The 23,262-nt window shown below is 41.9% G+C and overlaps 1 protein-coding gene across 1 annotated transcript in view; it reads left to right on the top strand.

Moving 5' to 3' along the window:
- The window catches only part of LOC135213877 (transcriptional repressor CTCF-like), a 355,646-nt gene that overhangs the window by 250,022 nt on the left and 82,362 nt on the right, over positions 1–23,262 (top strand). The window lies entirely within an intron of this gene.

Genomic DNA, 23,262 nt, shown 5'->3' with positions numbered 1-23,262 from the left:
GAATATGTTTTTTATTTAATGATGTACTACAGTTTAAGCAAACCTTAAGAAGGAAAGCACGAATTTAGTGAAAGGTTACTCGATGCAGTGACAGAGAAGCCTAGTTAGATGGTGCAGTAGCTAGTGGTGGATTTAGGGGACTGGCTGAGCAGGCCGTGGCCTGGGCCCTGCATCTGTGAAGGGCCCCCACCTCAGCAAAACAAAAAAATTAATAATAATCTAAAAACTATATATTAAAAATTAATTTATTAAATAACAACAACAACAGCAACAATAATAATCTAGAGGTGGGGCAATTAGAAAATAAAACCTGGAACCTAACCATAAATGAGAGGTCACCAGCCCAGGGCCCCGCACACTAAAGCCGCCCCTGGCAGTAGCAAGGGGAGCCATAAATTGGCATGTTGGTGTAGACAAATCTTCGTTTTAGAGATTTATAAGGAAGATACAGTGCCCCCTATTTTTTTGCAAGAATAAGTTCCAGAACCATGGCGGAAATGCAAAAATCCCATCTAAAAATGCTTTTAACTGCCAAATACCTTGTAACCTTTGAACTAAAACACTTGTAACTGCCTATTTTAAGATTTCACTGCTTAATTTGACAATTCAAACAAAAATATACTATAATTATTGTGCTAAAACAATTTGATATCACTTCAAACAAAAATACATCCCAAACCATCATCTCAAAGCACCCAAAGTAACCTTACATTACAGTACGTACTTATCGGTATTGTCCCCATGAATTTGGCGACACCCAGTCCTTGAAATAACGTGATGCATACGCTACCTGCTTACCTTAACATGCAGCATGCACTCCTGTTGTCTTTATTTTTCAAGATTTTGGTGTAGCTTGAAGAATCCTTGTTGTAGATTCGCTTAACCTTATTGGGCTCGTAACACAGTCTCTTGGGAGTTCTCAATACATTTTCCTCTCCAAAGACAACTTTTAATGGAGCAAACCTTCTGCAACGCATGCCAGTCTCCATGCCCAACGAGCTTCTTTTACTCCCACCTCTAGCAAGCAGTAACTTACTTCACATGTCAATATTGGAGGGAAATTTGAACAAAAAGAAACATCAACTTACATTACTAAGGAGAAAAGGGACAAGAATATAGAATACACTTTACAAAACTTATTTACAGTTTCTATATCCTCCCCCAGAAAAAAAGTGCAACTCACTTGCATATTGACTGACTAATTTTCCTACATATATACTAAACTACAATCAACTTACAAAAAAAAAACTTTCAATAACATATTACAACTTCAGTTCATGAGCTCACAACTTAACTCTGTTACGTCCTACAATACCGGCAGTATGATGTGGACGATAGACATTTATGTCCCCAGGCTGATTCGAACTACGAGAATCGTTTGGCCCACCAAGTACATCAATGTTGTGAGCAGAATCGGTTTCAGTCCGATTTAAATCACCATTTTGAAAAAAAGGATTATGAGTGAGCGACAGCTCAAGAGGATACAAATGATTCATAGAGTGGTGTACAACAACACCATCACCTCTCTTCAGTTTGACACTTCTGTCCTTGCCTTAGTGTCCCTTTATTAACTCTTAGCACCCGACTTAATACCCAGTAAGGACGAGATTTATTCAGCAATTTAACTAGGACAGTGTTGTCAATGGAAATCTTGTCGGTCCAATTGACTTGGTGTAGATCCTTGCATGACTCTCTCAAGTTCAACAAATAGCTGACATACCAAAGCTCCTTAAAATGAGACAGCATCTCATTTCTAGAAGACAACGTGTCCTTCAGGGCATCCCTGGATGTAGGAACACACTCCCATATGGGAGCTTGAGTCTTAGTATAACATTACAATTTGAGTCAGCTTTCAGAAAACAATTAGGGGTTATTGTTTCCAAATCATTATCAGAAGAACGGTAGGTTAATGGCCTAAAATTAACTGTTTTAAACATCAGTAATGATGGTCAACAGCTCAAAATTACACAACTTAGAATGTCCAATAGTTTTGTACAAACAACTCTTCACAGTGCACATCAACGCTCCCATGTGGCACCTACCCACACAGAGTACAGAGGAATTTTGACATGCTGTCTATCAAAACCTCAAAATTAGCCTTATACGCATCCGACAATAGAGTTCTCCACAATATTTCTCTGCCAGCGATAAAGGACTTGTCATTGTCGCTATACAAGTGCAAAGGGATCCCATGCACATTTGTAAATCGAGTGAACGCAAGAACAAACTGAAGGGTGGACATATCAGGAACTAATTCTATGTACACAGCACGGACATTGAAACGTGAACAGTAACATACATTTTTTCCTTCTTCATCTCTCTCCCAAAAGTGACTAGTAAAGTCCACACCTGTCTGTTGGAAAGGCTTAATCATATTTACTCTGTGCTTTGGCAAATTCGTCATTCTAGGGTAATGGAAGGAAAGACTATTGAATTTGCGACAGGTAATGCATTTACTGACAATGTTCTTAATTACTTGTCTCATTTTGGAATCCAAAGTCCACCAGCCCTAACATTGTTCAAGGTGGTTTGGAGACCAAGATGTTTACTTCTAAGGTGGAAAAATTGTATAAGAAGTTCAGTTTAACTTACGTCCGTTACTCAACAGAATGGGATTTTGAACATCATATGACACACATAGGTATTTCGCAATGTGTCCCCTAACGTGATTAGTCCCGTATCATCAAGGAACAAGCCTAGATTATTTCTAAATTAGGTACGTCCTTGGGTTTATTACTATCAGGTAAGTTAAGATAACCCTACTCTCTGGGGAAGCATTCCCTTTGTATCTAACTTAAGAGATGAAACCTTGTAATACCTTCAGGGTTCTTGCTACATTTTCTCATTTTGAATATTGCCTTGAACGCCAGGGTAGTTACTCTTAAAACCCGGCAAAAGACGAAAACCTTTGTACATCAATAACTGGTTTAGCAGATATTTCTGAATTTATATGAAAGGTAGCATAACTATTGCTCCATGGAGCCACGAGACATTTACTGGCATCCGACAAACACCCTAAGGCATAATGAGGCCACAATTTTGGAAAATCTGATAGCCACATTTGTCCATGCTGCCAAAAAGACAATTGCTTCACAAACTCATTAAAGGACAAACTGTGAGGACCAGAGAGTAAGACAGGTAGCTGGCTACTGATAATTTATTACAGACGAACTGGGATGACATAGACAGGTGCGGACAGAAACGTAGTGTCCATCACGCATGCACGAACAAACATAAACAAAAAGGGACTGGGCCCCCGCTGTGAATGTGTTTCTTCACAGACGAAAATACATGAATAATATTACAGAGGGAACGGATTCCCTAGATATATACATCAAAAGAAAGGGCATAAAATGCTGTACATTTTAGTTCCTGGAAGAAAAGAGAGGACATAAGGATATACATGTTTTGACAATGAAAGGGCGAACATTCTCCCGAATGTCATCCTTACAAATACTCCCCCCCCCTCCCCCCCAAGGCAATGATTATGGAATAATTATTGGAAGAAAAATATCTTGGAGGCAGCAGGAGGCGACCCCATACCCTTGTGACACTTATTGTGGGGCGTTATCAAATGCTGAGTCCTTCAGCGTTGCTGGCTGACAGGATGCCTCCCCTGGCTGTTGCATGGGGGTTCTACTGTCGACTGCAGGCAACCAAGACTGCGGAGGAAGCTTTATCGTGTGCAGTGGTGGCGTGGGACGGGCCGTGGGGACCCCCAGGTATGGTGGTGGCATAGATTTGGCTGAGGAAGTCCCAGCACAGCAGCAGCGTCCAGAGGGCAGAGTGGAGCCACAGGTGAGGCAGCAGTGTTAGCAGGTTGAGGAAGCCCACAGGTAGCGGCGTCGGCAGGCAGAGGAGGCCCACATGTGCAGCAGTGACGTCGGTTGAGTCGAGAAGGTATCTGGCGTCCACTAGTTGAGACAAAGGAGGCCATGAAAAATGCCAAAACACGCTGGGAAGCTGTGCCGTTATGGGTCCGTTAATGGCGTTGGTGTCATCCTTGGAATGGAGCTTTCAAAGACTTAACTGTGGTGATGAATTGAGTCTACTAAAGGTTCTCTGAAGGTGAGCGGCCGTAATTAGTCCGTTAAAAGCTGGGCCTAAACCGCTGTGTCACCTGGAGGTCACCAGTTGTGAGGACTAGAGAGTAAGACAGGTAGCTGGGTACTGATAATTTATTACAGATGAACTGGGTTGACATAGACAGGTGCGGACGGAAACTTAGTATCCGTCACGCATGCACAAACAAACAAACAAAAAAAGGGACAGGGTCCCCGCGGTGAATGTGTTTCTTCACAGACGAAAATACATGAATAATATTACATAGAGAGAACGGATTCCCTACATATATACATCAAAAGAAAGGGCTTAAAATAATCTACATTTTAGTTCCTGGAAGAAAAGAGAGGACATATGGATATATGTACAGGGTTTTACAATGGAAGGCCGAACATTCGCTCAAATGTCGTCCTTACAAAACCTCTGGTAAGAAGATCACAAGGATTATCTTTACTTTTTACATATCTGAATTGGATGGTTATACCATAATCTTTCAATAAGGACTGTTTGAACATTGCAATATCCTTTACTCCATTACGGGTGAATTCACTCTTGACATTAATATTACTAGCAAGGAGCCATTGAAGAACAACTTGAGAATCTACTCCAACGGTGACAAACAAGAACTTTAAGTTGGGAAAAGAATCCAAGACAGTGGGAAGACACTTAAGAGTGTGATGAACACCAAGTAACTGTAAGGTAGGAAGGTTCTTAGACTTAATAGGGGCAATTCTAGATTTAGCATAAAGCAGATTTGAACAGCCATCAGCTACATTGTAAACGGCAAAGCCATAACTCAATTCTGAAGCATCAGTAAGTACAACAAGTGAATCAGGAGAGTCTTCATTAACACAGACATTGGAAAAAATATGGTTGACAAGGAATTTAGATCAGTGCAATGCTGGGACCACTTGTTCTGAGTCTCGTCTGAAATTACACCGTCCCATTCAAGTTTAGCTGCCCATAAATCATGCATTAGGAATTTACCCTTGTTTGTCACAGGCAAATAAAGACCCATAGGATTGAACACTTTAGAAATTTGAGATAAGACATCACGTTTAGTATTAGCTGTCCCATCCAAGTGAACCTCTCTTACTTGTAGGGTATTAAACTCCAACATATACTTCATCCCTAGGACTTCTGCATATGAGTTTCCATGAGAAGCAAGATTACCTTGACTTGTCATAACAGACTGTAACTCCTTGCTATAAGAATTCCAACTTCTTAGTGTGAACCCACCCTCTTTCAACCTATTTTGGGTTTCCTGGTACACTTCTTTCAAGAATTCAAGATTTTTGCCAGTGACTAGCATGTTATTTATATTCATATTTTCTCTTAGTATTTTGAAAAACTCATCATTAGCATTTTTCTCAGCATGGTGCTTCAAGACATAATTCAGAATGCAAGGGCTTGCATTAAAGCCAAATATGATGTTCTTGTAACGATAGGTGACTGGTCTGTCTCCAACACGCCTGAAAAAACAAAAGCCATTTTTATCAGCTTCCTTTGCTTGTCTTATTTGCAAGAAAGCTTGCTTAATGTCACTGAACATTGTAAAGTTGTTGGACCTGAAATAAATGGACAACTTAGCAATGTTCATTAGATTTACAACAGCATATGTAGCCTCATTAAGAGAAGGAGCAATATTCGTCTTCAAGGAACAATTGAAGACTGGACTAATTTTGTTAGTTGTATTGGCTTTTGTGTTGACTACAGGACAATGAGGAATCCAGATGAATTTGTGATAATCATCTGGATGTACATTAATCTCTTCGATTATATCAACAGCAAGTTGCTGAACAAACGCCTCTTGATTATGAACCCAACAACTCCCTTTTTGTCCAGATCTTTTATGACCTTATCTAGTACAGAAAGAGCAACCTTGTGATTAGAAGGAACATAATATTTTCCATCTCGTAAGGAAATGCCTTGCTTAAGCTTATCAATCTGCAGGCGATTATAATCAGACTGTCTTTTCATTGTGACCTAGGGCATCCATATTAAACATTGCTCTAAGTCCCTGCTCTACTGAGCTATCAGGAAACAAGGACTCTAGAGGAGAAAAATATGATTTCTTTGGAGGCATAACAAAATTAACAGATGACTGTAACACTTCTCTATCTTGGTTTCTACAACCTTAGCTGGCAACTGACCCTTTGGAATTGCTTGGCCAGGATACAGAAAATTCAAAACATTTCCAATGGAAAATGCAGCAACTTGCACACATTTGTCAGTGCAAATTCAGGAAAGCATTGAATAATGTCAACCACAGCTAGCCCCAGGATAGGCGTTTATTTGTCATCTTCAGCTAGAGAGGGTTCGGCTAAGTGATAGCCTTCCTTTACAACGTTATGAATAGCAGTAGGGTAACTGGGATACATTAAGCTTAACATTAAAATCAGAAGTAGCAAGCATGTGGACATAATTCTTACCTTGTCCTGGAATGTACACTTTCAACAGACATTCACCAAATTCCCATTCTGCAACACCTAGGAAAACATTTATCTCATACTGAGTGTAGGAAACACATGTCCTCTTTGAGATACTCAACTATATCCTTCGATAAATAACTAATTTGACTTCCAGAGCCTGTGCTAGAACATTTGCCAACACCATAAAGGTCAAGGTGAGGGCAGGTAACAAATGATGTTCCCCTAGAGAGGAACTATGTTGAGAATTAACAAAAGAAACTAGAAGAAACACTTCCACTACTACTATTTGGACATAAAGCAGCTATGTGAGAATGTGACTTACATTGCAAACACTCAAAGGGCAATTTATTATCCTTACCAACAAGAGGATGCATTGTGTTTCAAGCTTGTACACAATTTAACATTCTGAGGGCAACACACCTTACTTGACATTCAGCCAAGGACTGATGAGTATCACAGCGTGACATACTGTAGGACCTGAACATAATTTACAGGGCAAACTACCTTTTTAGGATTTGGCGACTCCTTAGAACTGGATTTTGAGCCAACATTTGAAACAGAAGTACTAAAAGTCTCCTAAGTTGAGGTAGATGAACTAGAGGAAATACTACCCTTAGAAGGAGGCTGTAGATTTGAAAATTTTTATTAAACCCTGGCAAATTGCCTTTATTGTGGGCACTTTTTCTCAGCATATTATATATATATATATATATATATATATATATATATATATATATATATATATTATATATATATATATATATAATACATAGTATGTATATGTATGTATATGTATATATATATATATATATATATATATATATATATATATATATATATATATATATATGCATATATATATGTATTTCTGGGCTCAGCTCGTGTCGCTGCGCGAAATATCCTTTAATCTATTATTTCTAGGGTAAATGTACTAACACATACCAGAGAATAATAAATAAAGAAAAAGGTCAGTACAACTGACTCGCTCACCCTCCAAGAGGGTGTCGGTATGAACACTATGGCGAGTGAGACCACTACCACGAGCCGAATGCCAATAGAATTCTCCCACTACAAAATCCCCACAAGAGGAGAGCCGACCCACAGAGTGGGCAGCAACTACTACTACTCCATCCCATGCTGCCGACTGCTGCGCCTCTGGTGACATCCTTTTCAAGTTAGCGCACACGATACACACGTGCCCTTTTTTACTCTGTGTTTTTTGTGCCCTTTTCTTTGGATTTGTTTATCATGGAGCGTGCAGCCATCGCAGCAGCTAAGTTAAGTACTCAGTGTTTATTGCTATTTGGTTTTTTCCGGCCCTGAGCCCGTATTTGCCGTTTTTTAGGTATAAATACGAACTCTAGGTCGGAAGCATGGCAGCATGGTTCTGCCTCGTGGTGGGTTCGTTCTTGGTCTCCCATACCCAGAACATCCCCTTACTTTAGTACGCTCTATTTTAATCGTCCGATTTGTTTAGGGTACAGTCTACACGGTTTTGTCATGCATGCATGTCTTTTACCTTATGTAGGCTCCTTCCATCCAGACCCTAGCCACGGCTCTTAGTATCGGCCCCGGCTAGCTTTGAGTGGTAGACTTTCCTTCGGGTTAGTCGTACACTCCTGGATTTTTTCTCCTACTATTTTGTTTTCTTTCTTTCATATTTATTCATTTAGATTATTTTATTTTATATGATATTATGTTTAGGTTAGTTAGGCGTCTGGCTTTGTTTAGCCTAGGTTGTGGCCCATAGGGCCTATATGCCACCGCTCTTCAGTTCGGTTGCTTCCCGATAGCATCTCTCTGATCAGCTGGTTATGTTTCTAGGCTTGGTGTCCATTGTTTTGTACTTACCGCCCCGTGGTCACTACGTGATCACGGGGCAGCCAGACGCCTGTCCAGTCACCTTCCCCCCCTCCCGCTCTTCTATAGTCGGGGGGTGGGTCGGTCGGCCCATGCTCGCTCCGCATACCCGAGCCTGCCTCCCTCTCTCCCCCCAGGCGGAGGGAGTAGAGGGACGGGACAGACCCAGACTGGACTCGACCTCTCCGGCTTCTCGGTCCGGCCGGATGGTAAGGTGGGGGGGACTGGCCTTTCCCCCCTCCGTCGCTACTCCGTCGCTCCGTTGCTAGCCCGAGTCTGTATGTCCTCTCGCTCTTTCCCACCTTACTAGGGCTCCTTTACTACCGGAGACCTGGCATCCAGCGGAAAGGTGCTAGTCCACCCAGCAGGGTGGACCGGGGCATACAGTTGGTCCCTTCTAACCACTCCGTCTCGCTGAGTCACGACACTCCGCCACGCACTGGACTTAGTCCGGTACGTTCGAGTTTTATAGGTTTAAGATCTATTATGTTAAACTAGTAAGTTTATCTTAAGCTACCTTAAACCATCCCCCCTCCCTTACCTGTCTCACCGGATCTCTCCGGGGTTATAGCCTATTCAGGCGTTAAGGGAGGGGTTATGCCCAAATTTTTTCTGAGCTCCGGCATGCAACGGAGTTCTTCTGTCCTTTAGCCTGTAAGTGATAGTCTTTAAGATACTCATGTGTCTTTTCACTTACAGACCACCAACTGTGAGCATCCGGGATGCGCCGCCACACTTCAAGACCCATGTGGACATGAAGTTTGCCGGTCCCATGCTCCATGCGCGACTCCGCACGGGGACATCCAGGTCTGGTACCACGAGACATGTACCATCTGTTATGATCTGGTGAGCCAGCTCTTAGACGGGGTAAGTATTCCAACTCCGTTAACTGGTCCTCATTTTGTTATAGTGCTTAAGTTTTTACATTAAATCTCCCAAACTTAAGATAAAATTCATGGGGTTTTGTAGCCCCTATAATTTTAAGTTAAGCTTTTAAATTAGTTTTAGTTTTAAGTTTAATCTTAAAATCTAATCAATACCCTCTCTTCCAGGCTCCGGCTGTGAGGGATACCGCACTGGCAACCCTGCGGGCCTGGGTCGGCGGTTTTGGGAAGAACGCCGCCAAGGGTATGCCCTACATTCTTGAAAAGAAGTTGGCGGTACTGTTCTTCACTTCCCCGGAGGCAAGGCTACAGGCTACGTCGACCCAGCAGAGGCGGCCCCGACTATCGCTTTCATTCAGCAACAGCTGGCTGCCTCGTTGACGGATCAAGGCCAGGACATCTCCTCGGAAGTCGCGACGCTGGATATTAATATTGAACCTATGGTAGGTGTAGACGACCTGTTGGTCGAGGTAGGTACGTTGGACGCCCAAGGGATGCCCTTGGGTGCAACTGGATCTTCTACCCCTGCAACCTCTCCATCCTTCCAAGGCTTTACAGGTACAGAACTGTATACTTCTCCTGACGCTTCCGTTAGACCCAAGGTCAAAGGTCAAGCAGTGAAAACCTTGACGAAGACGTCGTCGTCGTCTAAAAAGACGGCGTCGGCGTCATCTTCTTCTCGTAAGTCTCCGGCTAGAAATCCCGGAGCAGAGAGATCTAGCTTCTGGGTCCGGCTCTAAGTCCTCTAGGAGTAAATCCTCCAGGGAGAGATCTCATACTCCAGCGGAGTCGTCAGTTCCGCTACCTTTGGTTCGGTTCAGAGCCACCCATTCTTCCACTCCGCAGCAGCTCCGGCTTTGGACTCCAACGCTGGTCTGTTGCAACAAGTGGGCGATCTGGTTGGTTCTCTGAAAAACAGCATGGAACAAATGATCTCCCGGTTGTCTGATAGGATCACCTCTCAGGACAACATTATAGCCGGACTGAGCCAAGCTCCACTAGCCTCTCCTCCACCTTTCAGCACAGGGGAGCCGAATTACCCCGTATGACTCTCTACCTCCGTTCTCAATGAACAACCCTTGGAGAGTAGCGTCATACGCCCCCTTCCAAGACGGGCTTATCTCTATCCCGGAATGTGGAACTCGGAGGATTGAAGACTTCGAGTTCTACCCGGAAGACCTTCAGCCTCCGTTCATCGGCTACGCCAGGCTCACCGCCGCGGCCATGACTCGGGACGATAAGGTACCAAAAGAGACAGTCCTCTATTCACGAGACCAGGCTCAGAGAGAATGGCCCAGGTGTCTAGAGGACATGGATTGTTCCAATACGAAAATCCAACCTTTTAAGAGCCCTTTTACGATCTTTACGATGGAAGAGAGTACCCTGCTCCCTTCTTGACAAAGATCGCGACAACCACCATTCCAGCAGCCCCAGAAGGGGGATTCCATGCCATCAGCTGAAGGAAGCAGATCCTACGTCTCCTTTACTTCCCTCAGCCGGTGAATTGTGGGAAGATTTGCCCAACACCTTCTCAGCTGGCAAACTCAAACCAGACTGTGCTATGGAGCAGTTTGGTGAGAAGCTACCTAGGCTTCCAGATAGCCTTATTCAGGCGGAATTCGATGCCAAATCGAGGTTAGCCAGGTCTATTAATTCCATGGCTATGACCGAGGTGGCTACCATTGCCTATGGGTCGGTAAGCCACTCTTTAAGCTTCTTACCAAATCTCTGACTCAAACGGTGCAGTCGGATATGTTTTGAGTTCGCCACGGCTAGGACGAATTGTAGGAAACATGTCCTACAAGAAGCAACAATTCGGCACGAGCCGAATAAGTTGCTTACATCAAGCATCTGGGGAGCAGACCTCTTCCCAGAGGCGATGGTGAAGGAGGTTCAGGCAGAGGCTACGAAAGAGGTTGAACCAGGGGAAATTGAACCAGCCTTAAAAGACCGTTGGGGTCTTACGGCCAAGAGACGACAGGATCAAACCTGGTGGGAGGGTTAAGGGTAAGGCTCAAAGGAAACCCAGACGTTTCCAGCCCTACCAGAAGAAACAGCCACGCTTTTCTCAGCAGGTTCCAGCTGTTCCCTTGGTGCAAACAGCCCAACCTTCTACCTCAAAGGCTCAATCGCAGCCGATTTATGTTATCTCCCCTCAGCCTCAACCCTCCACCTCTTACGCTCTCTCTCCAGCCTACAATCAGGTCTTCGAGGGTCAAGCTTCCCAGAAGTATGACCGCTCGGGTAAGGGAGGCAGAGGTAAGCGATCCTTTCGTGGAGAGGATCGGGAGGGCCCTTTAATAGAGGAAAAAGCATTTCAGGGGAGGCCGAGGAGGCTACCAAAACCAATGAGGATTTTCAGGTAGGAGGGAGGCTGTTTCACTTCCGCCACCGGTGGAACTTCAGCAAGTGGGCTCAGAGCATTGTCAAAAGGCCTGGGTTGGAGCTGGTTAGCGAACCCACCCCCATCCAGAACCTTTCCTGCCAACTTCCTTCCAAGGAATTGACGGAGGAGTATGCGGAGGATCTCCTTCAGAAAGGAGCTATAGCGAGAGTCAACAGGTTAAAATTTCAAGGTCGCTTGTTCAGCGTGCCAAAGAAAGGCTCACAAAAAAGAAGGGTAATCTTAGACTTGTCCCGCTTAAACTTAGCCATTCGCTGCGACAAGTTCAAGATGCTCACGATCTCGCAGGTGCGGACCTTACTTCCCCGTGGGGCCGTCTCACCACCTCTATCGATCTTACAGACGCCTACTATCATATCCCTATTGCAAGACACTTCCGTCCGTATCTGGGCTTCAAGATAGGAGACCAGACATTCTCCTTCAAGGTAGTTCCTTTCGGGCTCAACGTAGCACCCAGGTGTTCACGAAGCTGGCGGAAGTAGTAGTTCAACAACTAAGATCGCAAGGGGTTATGGTAGTAGCGTATCTCGACGATTGGTTGATCTGGGCTTCAACAGTCGAGGAATGCAACAGAGCAACACTGAAAGTGATTCAGTTCCTGGAATATCTAGGCTTCAAGATAAACAGGACCAAGTCAAGACTCACTCCAGAGTCAAACTTTCAGTGGCTGGGCATTCAATGGAATCTATCCTCCCATACTCTGTCGATTCCATCAGCCAAGAGGAAAGAAATAGCGATGTCGGTCAAGCAATTTCTGAGTCACAAACTGGCGTCAAGAAGAACTCAGGAAAGGATCCTGGGTTCACTCCAGTTTGCATCAGTGACAAAACATCCTGATGAAAGCCAAACTGAAAGACCTAACCAGAATCTGGCGCTCACGAGCAAAATGTCAGGTCCAGGGACAAATTGTCCTCAGTCCCTCAGATTCTACGGAATCGACTACGGCCGTGGGCGAAAGTCAAGAACTTGTCGGTATCAGTGCCCCTTCAGTTTCCTCCACCGGGGATTACCATCCACACAGACGCTTCATTAAGCGGTTGGGGAGGATATTCCCAGTTTCAAGAAAGTTCAAGGAACGTGGTCACCTCAGTTCCGTCAGTTCCATAATAAACGTACTGGAAGCAATGGCAGTGTTCTTGACTCTAAAAAGGTTACGTCCGCCAAAGTACTCCCATATAAAGCTAGTCTTGGACAGCGCAGTGGTAGTACATTGTATAAACAGAGGAGGCTCCAAATCACGTCATCTAAATCATGTCATGGTAGCCATCTTTCTCCCTGGCGGACAAGTTCAGTTGGCATCTCTCCTCCACCCATATAGCTGGAGTGAGAAACGTCATAGCAGATGCTCTATCCCGATCAGTACCTCTAGAGTCGGAATGGTCACTGGACAACAGTTCGTTCCAATGGATTCTTCAGAGAGTTCCAGGCCTACAAGTGGATCTCTTCGCATCTCAAGCGAACCACAAACTCCCATGTTATGTGGCCCCCAACCTGGACCCTCTGGCCTATGCCACGGACGCCTGGCTCTAGACTGGAACAACTGGGAGAAGATTTATGTCTTTCCTCCAGTGAATCTTCTCATGAAGGTATTGAACAAACTCAGGACATTCAAGGGTCAAGTGGCTCTAGTAGCCCCAGACTGGCCGAAGAGCAATTGGTACCCTCTAATTCTGGAACTGGGTCTTCGCCCTCTTCGGATTCCCAGTCCCAGGCTCTCCCAGTCAGTACAAACGAAGACTGTGTTCGCTTCCTCAGGGATTCTCAAAACCCTAACTTTATGGATTTCATGAAGTTTGCAGCGAAAAGGAATGCGAATATTGACCCTCAAAATATTCTCCTCTTGGAATCCGATAAAAGAGATTCAACTTTGAGACAGTATGATGCTGCTGTCAAAAAGTTAGCAACCTTCCTGAGAGAATCAGATATTAGATCATGACAATCAATTCAGCTATATCCTTTTTCAGATCTTTATTTGAAAACGGCTTAGCAGCTAGCACCATTACGACAAACAAGTCAGCCTTGAAAAAGATTTTTCAATTTGGTTTCAACATAGACTTGACAGATTCCTACTTCTCGTCTATTCCCAAGGCGTGTGCTAGACTTAGACCTTCTGTAAGGCCTACGTCAGTATCATGGTTCTTAAACGATGTTCTAAAGCTGGCTTCAGAAACTGATAATGACACATGCTCGTTTATAATGCTCTTAAGAAAAAACTCTATTTTTATTAAGCTTGGCCTCAGGAGCTAGAATTTCAGAACTGTCGGCTTTATCCAGAGATCCGGATCATATTCAGTTCCTTCCCACAGGGGAAGTGCTACTTTCTCCGGAACGTAGTTTTATAGCTAAGAATGAAGATCCTTTGATGAGGTGGGAACCATGGAAGGTACTACCCCTTCCACAAGATGTATCTCTTTGCCCAGTTTCAACCTTACGACCTTTCTGTCTAGGACCTCCTCATCCTCATCGGGTCCTCTCTTTAAGAGAGAAAAAGGTGGTACTTATCTATTAAAGGCATCAGGCAGCAATCCTGTACTTCATTAAACAAGCCAATCCTGACTCTTTTCCAAAAGCACATGATGTCAGGGCAGTAGCCACCTCAATTAACTATTTCCAACATATGAACTTCGATGAGTTGAAAAAGTATACTGGATGGAAATCGCCGACAGTATTTAAACGTCATTACTTAAAGTCCTTGGAAGCTCTGAAATTTTCAGCAGTAGCAGCGGGTAACATAGTTTCCCCCGACTCTGCCTAATCTTTAGTAGAAGATCCAGTCCTCCTTTCTACCTGCCTCACCCAACAGTTCGTCTATTCCTGCCTGTTCATCTACGTTACCTTGTGTCTTAGCTGCTTTTATGATGATGTGGTGGGTGTCCCTTATTTTTTTTGCTAGGGGCACTCACAATTGATTGTGTATATTGATCTCTTGGATGTCATCCCCTTATTTTTTATGCTAGGGGATACATCTTATTTGTAATTGGTTACTGGGTTTTGTATATTAAGTTATATACATTCCCTTTATATGTTATTATTGTTGAGTTTGTTTTGTTCAACTTATTATGTTAATTGCTCTGGATTTCTGATACATATCCTTACACAGATACCATTTTGGTACATATATGCCATATTACCCCTGTATATATGTAAATTACCTTAAGTTAAGAAATATTATTAGAATTAAGTTTAATTTAAGCATATTTCTATTTTGTATCATTGTGTATATGTATCCTTATTAGCATTATATTCTTTTATTTTATTTTACGTTTTATTTGAGACCTCTTTTTGTTTTGTTGATTTTTGTTTACAATCTTGTGCTATTTCTCTGGTACGATTTCGCGCAGCGACACGAGCTGAGCCCAGAAAAGGGATTTTGACGTAAGGAAAAATCTATTCTGGCGATTGGCTCGTGTCGCCAGCGAAATCCCGCCCTACCCATCCCATCGCCCAAGATTGTCTGCTAACTTCAGGATGGCCACCAGAGGCGCAGCAGTCGGCAGCATGGGATGGAGTAGTAGTAGTTGCTGCCCACTCTGTGGGTCGGCTCTCCTCTTGTGGGGATTTTGTAGTGGGAGAATTCTATTGGCATTCGGCTCGTGGTAGTGGTCTCACTCGCCATAGTGTTCATACCGACACCCTCTTGGAGGGTGGAGCGAGTCAGTTGTACTGACCTTTTTCTATATTTATTTATTCTCTGGTATGTGTTAGTACATTTACCCTAGAAATAATAGATTAAAGGATATTTCGCTGGCGACACGAGCCAATCGCCCAGAAATAGATTTTTCCTTACGTCAAAATCCCTTTGTTATGAACATTACTCACAACTATTTAAAAAGTATAAGTGGCAAGAACAGGCTCTTTTCTCTTAACGATCAGTGCCACAAAGGTTAGAATTTAAAGCCAAGGGGCAAGATCTCCAGACAGTGAAAAACACCAAATAACACTCAAAGAGGATTAACGAAAATATAAACCAAAACTTTAGTATTTATTTTAAATAAATCTTAAATTAAACCAACATGAAAAAAAAAACAAAAAAAACCGATTAGGGTTTACAAAATATTTTACCTAAAAATATCCTCATTCACACGATAGAACAAGAGACAGTAATTAGGAGGAGGAAGGAAAACAGCCTATTTCTAGAAAGCCCTGAAAATATTCTTTTTGGAGAAGATAATGAAAGAGGGAAAGAACCTTAATCCTAGATCATACAATTACTCAAAATTAGTTTACATACATAATTACAAATAAAAACTCAACAACGGATCACTCGATCTAACATCATAGGTGGTTACAAGCAGGCACTATACGGGCGATGACACCACTACAGACACGGCTGTCTATCAACGCTCCGGAATCACGAAGGGGGTCTGCAGCCGAAGGATACACTGACGCGCGTCAGTAACGCCAATAAAAAAAGATATTCAGTTTATATCCTTACCAGCTAGCTGAACAGATTCAAGCCTTTTCACGACTCCGGAGGTTTCAGGACGAAAGCAGGACAAGGGACAAGACAAGATGCATTCCCAAGGGCAGCAGGCAGGTCCAGAGATGCAGATACGTAGATATAGTATCGAAAGGGCGCCCGAACAGAGCACAGGAGACGTTTCTCAAACAAGGCTGCAGCTTCCACAGCGACTTTAGTAATTAGGAGGCGGGAACAACCGTCAACGCCCTCCGTAATACAGGTGAAAAGGGGGGTCCTCAAACGTAGCAAGGCCAAGAGAATCTCCAAACAAATTTTTAATAACGTCCCTGCAGGGATCAGGTCAGGGAAACCTCCAAGATAAGGAGCCGAATGCATACTCCTTTTCCATCTCAGCCAACGGTCCCCACGAAAAGTGAGGCAACGACCCGCAAAACACCAAACAAGCATCCGGCCAAATAAATACATGAAAAGAGAAAAAAAACAACTCTCATGGGCGAGGTACCACTTAAATAATAACAACCTTCGGTGGGAGCGAGAAAAACCTTAACCAGTCTTTTTTTTTTTTTTGTGGCAATAAACAAATTAAATTGAAAAGTTAACTGAATGAAATTTACTTACAGGCCACGAATGAAAATTAAGCATATTATTACAGCTCCCCACCAAAAGGAAAAAAAAAAAAAAAACAATATTATTATTTTTTATTTTTAAATGAAAGAATTAACTTAATTTTCAAAAACAAGAGTTAACAAAATCTATTTGAATTAAAATAATAAAAACTTTATATATAAAGTTCACTACTCTAACAAAAGAGAGAGAAAAAAAAAAAAAAGTAATAGCAATGTAAATATTAGACCTGAAAAATAAGAAAAAAATCGTTAATAATTGAACCATTCTTGAAACGTTAATTACTTCTAAACAAACTTAAACCTTCTCGAAGGCTCTCGATAAAGTATCGGGGACAACATTACTTTTGCCAGAGATGTGTTGGATATTAAGGTTATACTCCTGCAGGATAAGACTCCAACGTAAGATGCGCTGATTCTTGTTCTTGAATTTATTTATGAAAATAAAGCGGATTGTGATCCGTTACACAATTACTTGAGCCGGAGAGGACACAGGTATAACTTCAAAGTGGAGGAGGGACTGGGTTTTACTAAACACAACGCTTCCTTCTCCACGGTCGAATACCTCCTCTCTGCTGGTAACAACTTCTTAGAGAAGTACGCCACAGGATGAGTCGTTCCATCGGGAAGTCTTTGAAGAAGAACAGCACCTAATCCTACATCACTGGCATCTGTCGCTAAACAAAAAGGGAGAGAAAAGTCCGGGGAACGTAATAATGGAAAAGTTAAAGAAGCTTTCAATTTTTTCAAACGATTCCTGACACTGGTCATCCCAAATAAATTTTACATCTTTCTTCAAAAGATTAGTTAATGGATGAGCAATATCGGAAAAGTTTTTCACAAACTTGCGGTAGTAACCTACCATGCCCAGAAAACGTCTTACACCTCTCCTATTTTGAGGTGCAGGAAAGTTTGAAATAGCCTCCACATTCGCTTTCTTAGGAGCGACTTTACCCAGGCCTATCTCGTGCCTAAGATATACTACCTTGGCCTGAGCAAAATCACTCTTCCTTAAGTTAACTACCAAACCAGCCTTTCTTAGAACCTCAAATAGAGCTCTAATTCTCTTTAGATGTGTCTCCCAATCGTCGCTATAAATGATTAAATCATCATATATACTACACATCCTTCTAAATCACAGGTAATGAAATTCATAAGTCTTTGAAAGGTGGCGGCTGCATTTTTCATACCGAATGGCATAACCTTGCATTCATACAGACCGTCACCTGTCACAAATGCAGAAAGTTTTCCCTTGCCCTGGGTGAAAGACCGACCTGCCAGTAGCCTTTCAACAAATCAAATTTGCTATATATTTAGCAGATCCCACACGGTCGATACAATCTTCCACCCGAGGCAAAGGGAAGGAGTCTGTCTTCGTAATAGAGTTAACCTTCCGATAATCAAAGCAGAGTCTATGCTCGCCACCCTCCTTTTTAACCAAGACTACTGGAGAGCTCCCAGGGGCTACAACTGGGCTCTACGAGATCGTGGTCCAGCATATATTCACTTCGTCTTTAACGATGTCCCTTTTGATGGGGTTTAACCTATACGGACTTTGTTTAATAGGTCGAGCCTCCCCTACATCAACATCGTGTTCTAAAATATTAGTGCGTCCTGGTGAATCCTGAAATAAATCTTTATAATCATTAATTAACATTGTTAAAGACGTTACTTTGTCCTTATCCAGGTGCTGAAATTTAACATCAAGGTTATTGAGAATACTCAAATTATTAGACAGACCATCGGGTCCCACAGATAATTTAATGTCTACCATAGGATCTACTTCTACCTCACCAGTGACACTGGTTCTACGTCTACCTCTACTTCCCTACTGACAAAAGGCTTTAACATATTTATGTGACAAATTTGGGTTTTTCGACGTCTTTCAGGAGTCTCAATCAGGTAATTAACATCATTCAATTTCTTGAGTACCTTCCACGGACCTGAGAATTTTGCCTTGAGTGGATTTCCAGGCATGGGAAGCAATACCAAGACTTTGTCTCCTGGATCAAAATGTCTCGTTTGGGTTCCACATCATAATTTGTTTTCATAGTAGCTTGAGCCGTTTGTTAAATTTTCCCGGGCAAAGGTCCAAGCTCTACGCAATTTCTCCTGTAAATTAGATACATAATCCAAAACATTCATTTCCGGGGTTTCTCCCTCCCAGTGCTCGCTCACAACATCCAATTGTGGACCACGAACACAATGTCCAAATATAAGCTGAAAGGGAGAGAAACCCAAAGTCTCATTAGGCGTTGACCTGATTGCAAATAAAGCATAAGGGATCTCTTTATCCCATTCACAACCTGTTTCCAAACAAAATTTTTTTAAGACAGATTTCAGGGTTTGGTGGAATCTCTCCACTTGGCCCTGACTTTCAGGTGATAAGGGGAAGAAGTAACATGATCAATCCCAAACTCCCATTCATTTTTTGCTTAAAGTACCTACATGTAAAGTTCGTACCACAGTCACTTTTGAATAGTCTTTTGGAATACCAAACCTCGTAAAGAAGCCAACCAGCGCCTCGACAATTTTCTCCCCTCTAATACTCCGCAGCGGGACCGCCTCAGGGAAACGTGACATCCTATCAACCATTGTCAAAATATATTCATGTCCCCCGCGCGTCCGCGGTAAAGGACCAACAACATCAATAATCACTTCCCTGAAAGGTTCCCCCACTGACGGAATAGGAATTAAAGGAGCTTTTGGAATTTTCTGATTCGGCTTCCCCACGAGTTGACAAACCTTGCAAGATAATACATGTCGCTACATCACGACGCATTCCAGGCCAGAAAAAATGTTCAGCGAGTTTCTGAAAAGTTTTCCTGACCCCGAAATGCCCTGAAAGGTTATTCTCATGTGCTAAAAATAATAACTTAGAACGGTATCGTTCTGGAATTACTAATTGCCTTAAAACCTCAACCTGGTCAGCAGGCGCATTAACTGACCTACTAACTCTATACACCAAACCTTCTTGTTTAAGAAAAACAGGTTTTGATAAATCATCAACATCAAAATCATCAAAATTAGAAAACTCATTTTCTTGGGCTTCTTTTAAAGCCTCGACATCCCAGTCAATATCATTAAACAAAATATCTCTAACACTATTACAAACTACATCCCGTCACTGTGTCAGTCGCCTGTCCATTCATTTCATCAAAGTCTAAATTAACATTATCGAGATCAATCTCTCGAACACAAGAACGAGTAATAACGAGGTAGGTTTCCCACAGAGAAACATCAAAACAATACGCATCATCCTCTATCTCCGTAACAGTCAAAATTGGGAAGTAATTTGCCTCGTCATGTAACACCAAATCATTAGCAAATAGCATGTCAATACCGGGAACAGGTAAACTGTTGACCACTGCTAGTTTTACCGTACCCTCGTAATACTCAGTTTCTAGATACATTGTTTCGAGAGGATAAGAAGCAATCGTGTTAGGAAATCCACCCAGAATTACAAAATCATTATTTGAAAATTCAAAGCCATTAGGTACAGACGTTTTTAAAATTAAAGATTGACCTGCACCAAGGGTCACGAAGAAATCTTAACACTACGTCCTATTCGTTTGTCAACATCAGTGAAAATAGTCCCATTCGATATGTATTTAGCAAATTTTAGTCACTTGTTTCCATGTGATACCTCTTTCTTTGGAGATGTCTCCGCAGAAACAACATTAACGGGTTCCGTATTCCTTTCTAGGTAATTTTTCCTAGCAAAGCAATTCGCTTTTATATGACCCTTCCTATTACGCCAATACAGCTTAACCCAGACTCGTGAGATTCTCTGCGTCCACTACCACCACCAGACATACTACTATTCACGTAACTACGTGATACTACACTACCGTTTTTACTGCTATCTACATTACGGTTCACACTTGCATTTTTATCAAAATCAGTAGACCTTTTCTGATACGGTTTTCCCTGCCAAATATTTCCATTACGAGGAGAGAACTTTTTAGACATATCTTTCCTTACCGGGTCTTGCCTGTGTGCAAGGGAATACTCATCAGAGGCAATTGCCACCTCCTGTAAAGAATCAATCTTTAACTCCTCCAAATGAATCTTTAGTTCCTTGACACAGACCTCTTAAATTCTTCAGTCAAAATTAACTCCCTAAACTTTTCAAACGAGTCAACCTCTTTAGACTTTAACCAGTCGTCCATGAACTGTTCTTTCTTTCGAGCGAATTCCACGAAAGTCATATCCGGACTCTTTTTAAAGTTCCTAAACTTTTGTCTGTATGCCTCCGGAACGAGATCGTAAGCTTTCAGGATTATCGCTTTCACAGAGTCATAATCAGATGACAATCCCTCGTTAAGTGTATTGTACACACGCTGCGACTTACCTTTTAAGCGACACTGGATCAAAGTGGTCCACATGTCCCGAGGCCAATTCAACTTCTTAGCAATTCTTTCAAAAGAAATGAAGAATTCGGAAACGTCTTCTTCATTAAATTAGGGAACAAGTTTAAGGGTGCTTAACAGGTTAAATCTATCATTATCACTACGATTATTACCATTATCAGCCGACATCTGCAATTTAACATTGGATTTCATGATCCCTTTCCTTCGCCCTTTCTTCAGCCTGTAGCTGAAGTGCTTTAAAATCCAACTCTTTAATCCTGGATTGCTCCTTCAAAATATCCAATTTCAGTTGGCTTACCTGACCATTTATATCATTGTTTCTACTGCCTGTTTCCCCATTTTTATTACTAACATTGTCTTCTTCCTCAACATCTCTGGCACCTACCACCTTATTTTCACCATTTTTATTACTGTTCCCTATTTCCTCATCACTGATGATACCTAAGGTTTCTTTAAACAACTTACCAGCTTTAATTACCTCAAATAAGAGCGGACCTTTCCTAACCTCTGAAGACACACTCAAACCTAGAAATTCACCTAATATCCATAACTGATCTCGTTTTAGATCAAAGAGATTCCTCTCCCAATCAGGGTCTGCCAAAAACTGGGCAGCAGCATTCTCTTCCTCATCAAAATAATGCATAATTATATACTAAGTGGGGTGGAACTGAAAATAATCTACCTAAGCCCATCCACTGACCTAAACACCTCTTTGAATGCACTCGTGAATTACACTGTCGGATGATCCTGGCTAAAGGTCGCCAAATATGTTATGAACATTACTCACAACTATTTAAAAAGTATAAGTGGCAAGAACAGGCTCTTTTCTCTTAACGATCAGTGCCACAAAGGTTAGAATTTAAAGCCAAGGGGCAAGATCTCCAGACAGTGAAAAACACCAAATAACACTCAAAGAGGATTAACGAAAATATAAACCAAAACTTTAGTATTTATTTTAAATAAATCTTAAATTAAACCAACATGAAAAAAAAAACTGATTAGGGTTTACAAAATATTTTACCTAAAAATATCCTCATTCACACGATAGAACAAGAGACAGTAATTAGGAGGAGGAAGGAAAACAGCCTATTTCTAGAAAGCCCTGAAAATATTCTTTTGGAGAAGATAATGAGGGAAAGAACCTTAATCCTAGATCATACAATTACTCAAAATTATTTACATACATAATTACAATAACTCAACACGGATCACTCGATCTAACATCATAGGTGGTTACAAGCAGGCACTATACGGGCGATGACACCACTACAGACATAACCGGCTTGGTCTATCAACGCTCCGGAATCACGAAGGGGTCTGCAGCCGAAGGATACACTGACGCGCGTCAGTAACGCCAATAAAAAAAGATATTCAGTTTATATCCTTACCAGCTAGCTGAACAGATTCAAGCCTTTTCACGACTCCGGAGGTTTCAGGACGAAAGCAGGACAAGGGACAAGACAAGATGCATTCCCAAGGGCAGCAGGCAGGTCCAGAGATGCAGATACGTAGATATAGTATCGAAAGGGTGCCCGAACAGAGCACAGGAGACGTTTCTCAAACAAGGCTGCAGCTTCCACAGCGACTTTAGTAATTAGGAGGCGGAACACCGTCAACGCCCTCCGTAATACAGGTGAAAAGGGGGGTCCTCAAACGTAGCAAGGTCAAGAGAATCTCCAAATTTTTAATAACGTCTGCAGGGATCAGGTCAGGGAAACCTCCAAGATAAGGAGCCGAATGCATACTCCTTTTCATCCTCAGCCAACGGTCCCCACAGAAAAGTGAGGCAACGACCCGCAAATCACCAAACAAGCATCCGGCCGAATAAATACATGAAAAGAGAAAAAAACAACTCTCATGGGCGAGGTACCACTTAAATAATAAAACAACCTTCGCGGTGGGAGCGAGAAAAAAAACCTAACCAGTCTTTTTTTTTTTTTTTTTTTTGTGGCAATAAACAAATTAAATTGAAAGTAACTGAATGAAATTTACTTTACAGGCCACGAATGAAAATTAAGCATATTATTACAGTATGTATGTATATATATATATAATATATATATATATATATATATATATATATATATATATATATATGTATGTATTGTGTATATATATATATACATATATATATATATATATATATATATATATATATATATATATATATATATATATACTAATATTATATATATATATAG

This window comes from Macrobrachium nipponense, chromosome 43, assembly GCF_015104395.2.
Source record: "Macrobrachium nipponense isolate FS-2020 chromosome 43, ASM1510439v2, whole genome shotgun sequence".
Taxonomy (NCBI): Eukaryota; Metazoa; Arthropoda; class Malacostraca; order Decapoda; family Palaemonidae; genus Macrobrachium; species Macrobrachium nipponense.
Note: the sequence above shows the minus strand (reverse complement) of the source record. Positions and strands in the feature narration are given on the sequence as shown.